The sequence below is a fragment of the Dipodomys ordii genome, unplaced genomic scaffold (genome assembly GCF_000151885.1).
Source record: "Dipodomys ordii isolate 6190 unplaced genomic scaffold, Dord_2.0 Scaffold7, whole genome shotgun sequence".
Classification (NCBI taxonomy): domain Eukaryota; kingdom Metazoa; phylum Chordata; class Mammalia; order Rodentia; family Heteromyidae; genus Dipodomys; species Dipodomys ordii.
Window position 1 is genome coordinate 517,946 of NW_012267223.1, and position 3,899 is coordinate 521,844.

The 3,899-nt window shown below is 47.4% G+C and overlaps 1 protein-coding gene across 1 annotated transcript in view; it reads right to left on the reverse strand.

Annotated features, from left to right (window-relative positions):
* Positions 1–3,899, reverse strand: part of Rptor (regulatory associated protein of MTOR, complex 1) — a 339,456-nt gene that overhangs the window by 265,285 nt on the left and 70,272 nt on the right. The gene's annotated exons all lie outside the window — the stretch shown is intronic.

Consider the following 3,899-nt stretch of genomic DNA (forward strand, 5'->3'; position numbering starts at 1 on the left):
CTGGATTACTCAAAGGAATTACAAATGAGAAATTACCACCAGACAGGCCCAAAGGTGGAAGGGATTATAAACAGGAAATTACAAATGGCAACATTCCAATTTCTTCGTAAGTCCTGGTGATAGAAGAACTGCGCATAGGAATATCCTTCAGGGATTATGGACCACTAAACCAAGCTGACAGCAAACCATGGTGCATAATCAAGTCCGTGGCCCAGAATTTAACAAACAAGGTGGCGTGACTTCATCAACTGCTGCAAAGCTCCCCTCACTACGACCTAAGATTTTGAATAGTGAGACATTCTCAGCAGCCAGCTCTTCGCTGCGTCCATTTCTTCCTGACATTCTTGCAATTCTAATGGCCCAAGATATTTTGCTTTAACATTCTACTCAGTTTGACCTCAGAAGGTGTTGAAAAATATGTAACACAGGAGCCGGGCGCTGGTGGCTCACGCCTGTAATCCTAGCTACTCAGGAGGCTGAGATCTGAGGATCTCAGTTCAAAGCCAGCCCGGGCAGGAGAGACCGTGAGACTCCTATCTCCAATAAACCACCAGAAAACCGGGAGTGGCACTGTAGCTCAAGTGGTAGAGCACTAGCCTTGAGCTGAAGAGCTGAAGGACAGCGCCCAGGCCCAGAGTTCAAGCCCCAAAAAAAAAAAAAAAAGAAAAAGAAAAATATGTAACACAGAAAATAAGGAAGGGCTGCGAACCCGAGGGTGTTTCACGAAGACAACTAGGCATAAAACCAAATGTTGCTTAAGGATACATAATACATAACACATAATACATAAAAAGAATGCTTTTCCTGATAGAGTGGATTAACAGAAAAATTCAAGCACAGTCTCAAAAACATCTAAAGATGCTCTGATTACTTATTTTTCTTTAAACAAGAAAACTACTTCAAAAATTACATTCGGAACAAAGGCGGGCACCAGGCTTCCTCAGCCACGGCAGGCCCTCCAGGGCTTGCTTGTGTTTGAACCTCGAGGCCCTGGCCCCCTGGCTGACATAGGCAGAGTATCAGGCTTTTTCAGAAGCAAGGTGAAAGTCCCCCTCAGAAGCCTTCCACAAACACAGAAGGAGCTGCCTGTGCCTCCAGCGTCCTGGGGCAGGAAGTCCACTCTGTGTGGCCCACCTGGGTGCGGAGAAGTGGAGTTTACCCTCTGCCCCATCGTTTAGCCAAAACACAGGCCAGTGAGATCCCAGCAACACTTCAAAAGAGAGAAAAAATGGTCCACCTTAATGTAATGGGGTAACTTGTGATGATCCAACACATTGTATGTGTGTGAATATGTATCTGATCTCCTCAGTTATCACTTCATTATGGTAAGAACCTTCAAATCCCTTTTTCTAGCAGATACACAGCACGTAACCACTGACCACACAGTCACTTTACTGGGCAATGACCCATAAGAACTTCATTTTCTTAGTCGGTCCTGGGGCTTGAACTCATGCTATACCTGAGCTCTTTCATTCAAGGGTAGCACTCTACCACTTTGAGCCACAGCGCCACTCCTAGTTTTCTGGTGGTTAACTGGAGATAAGAGTTTCACGGATTTTCCTGCCAGGGCCAGCTACAATAACAGGCGTGAGCCACGAGCACCCAGCCAAGAACTTCATTATTTAACTATGACTTGTTAGCCATTGACCAGCCTCTCCCCATCCATCCTTCAATCACACTGATTCTTTTTTTTTTTTTGCCAGCCCTGGGGTTTGAACTCTCAGGATCTAAACACTGGCACTGTACTTCTTTTGTTCAAGGCTAGCGCTCTACCACTTGAGCCACAGTGCCTCTTCTGGCTTTTTCTGTTTATGTGGTACTGAGGAATTGAACTTAGGGCTTCATGCATGCAAGGCGAGCACTCTACCACTGAGCCACCTTCCCAGCCCACACGGGTTCTTGAGTATGTCCATATGTGAATGTAAGTACACATTAAATCTGAACACTTTTTGTGCAAGTCCTGTGACCTGAACTCAAGGCCTAGGCACTCTCTCTGAGTGTTTTGCTCAAAGCTAGTGCTCTATCAATTGAGCCACAGCTCTACTTCTGGCTTTTTTGATAGTTAATAGGAGATAAAGAGTTTCACAGACTCTCTGCCTGTGCTAACTTTGAACGGCAATCTTCAGGTCTCAACCTCCTGAGTAGCTAGGATTACAGGCATGAGCTACCAGCTTACATCATTTAAAAAAAAATTTTTAAAAAGGGCTGGGAAGGTGGCTCAGTGATAAGAGTGCTTGCCTAACATGCATGAAGACCTGGGTTCCATTCTCAGTACTACATGAATAGAAAAAGCCAAAAGTGGGCTGGAAAGGTGGCTCAGTGGTAGAGCACTTGCCTTGCATGCCTGAGGCCCTGGGTTCGATTCCTCAGCACCACATAAGCAAAAAGAAAAAAGTCGGAAGTGGCGCTATGGCTCAAGTGGTAGAGCGCTAGCCTTGAGCTGAAGAGCTGAGGGACAGCGCCCAGGCCCTGAGTTCAAGCCCCAGGACTGGCCAAAATAAACAAACGGACAAACAAACCTACAGAAGATGCCATGGCAGCTGAGAAATGTAAATGGAGAAAAGAGATGAGATGGTATTGAGGAAGTGCGGTAGTATCCTAGGATTGCAAGAGAAGGACTACCTGGTTCTCAGGAGATCAGCTGACATATTCAAGAGGTAAGTCAGGATTGTGCTGAACAACTTTCAAATCACTCAAAATGAAAGAAGAAATGTGCACAGGGTCCAGGGGAGGATAAAGATGTTCTCAGCACTGTCCTTTCAACTCTCCCAGCTGTAGGAAAAATCCACCTGACAAAACTAAATCACAACAAGAATCCAAGTAAAACTGCATTCTATTATTGTACTTAATTTCCAGGTAACAAAAAGCATTTTGGTTTCCACGAAAGGACAAGTTCTAAAGTCTAGGTTCACTCAACAGACTGCACATAATATACCTCCCTCTTGCCCTGGACCAGGGCAGGAGAACCATAGCAAACCATGTCAAATACCAGCCGTGCTTTCTGCCACTGTTGTGTGATGGTACCCTGGTCAAGAAGTTCAAAGTGTTCTTTCCTGAAGAGAAGACCTCAAACAAGTCAGGGCCGGCTGGCTCAGTGAGCCACTGGTGGAAGCAGGTCACTCCCTCCCAGGAGAGCAAGCGAGCACAGGCCAGAGAGGGACCAGAGAGGTGGGACTCCGCCTCTGCCCACTCGGAGCAGTCTGTGTGTGGCATGTCCACACCTAGCCAGAGAGGTGGGACTCCGCCTCTGCCCACTCGGAGCAGTCTGTGTGTGGCATGTCCACACCTAGCCATAAGCACGGCCTTCCCAGCGTCCCCCGAGCCTGCCTTGGCACACCCATCACCTCTTAATAACCACCACCAAGGACACGAAGCCCACCACACACACTGGCCCACATTAGCGAGCTGCAGGAACAGCCATGCTGCATGTTACACGAACGCTCCGAAACGTTTTCTTTACACGCCAGCACATCTGTACAATTAAACTTTTGCTACACATGTCAAGAAAGAAGTGTCATGTTTCACATTTGCTCACTGGACTGTACAACAGACACGTAATATGACCAGGTGGGAGGAGGAGATGGGGGAGCAAACAGAGAAAGAGAAAAGCAACTTTATGAGCAGTAGTGCAGAAGTCAAAGGTCCCAGACTGCCAGAGCCCAGGACAGGACAGCTAGCCTTGAAAGGCTAAGCACCTTGGTGGAGGGCCCCCTCCCAGGACATGGGCAGGGGGAACAGTAGAATGTACTTGAAACCATTAACTGGCTGCATAGGTACCAGTTTCAATGTTGTCTGCTGAAGTATATTGCTGGGGTTAGGGATTCAGCTCAGAAGAGTGCTTGCCTAGCACATGCAAGGCCCTGAACCCAGATCAGGAAGGGGGATGGGAGAGGGGGAGG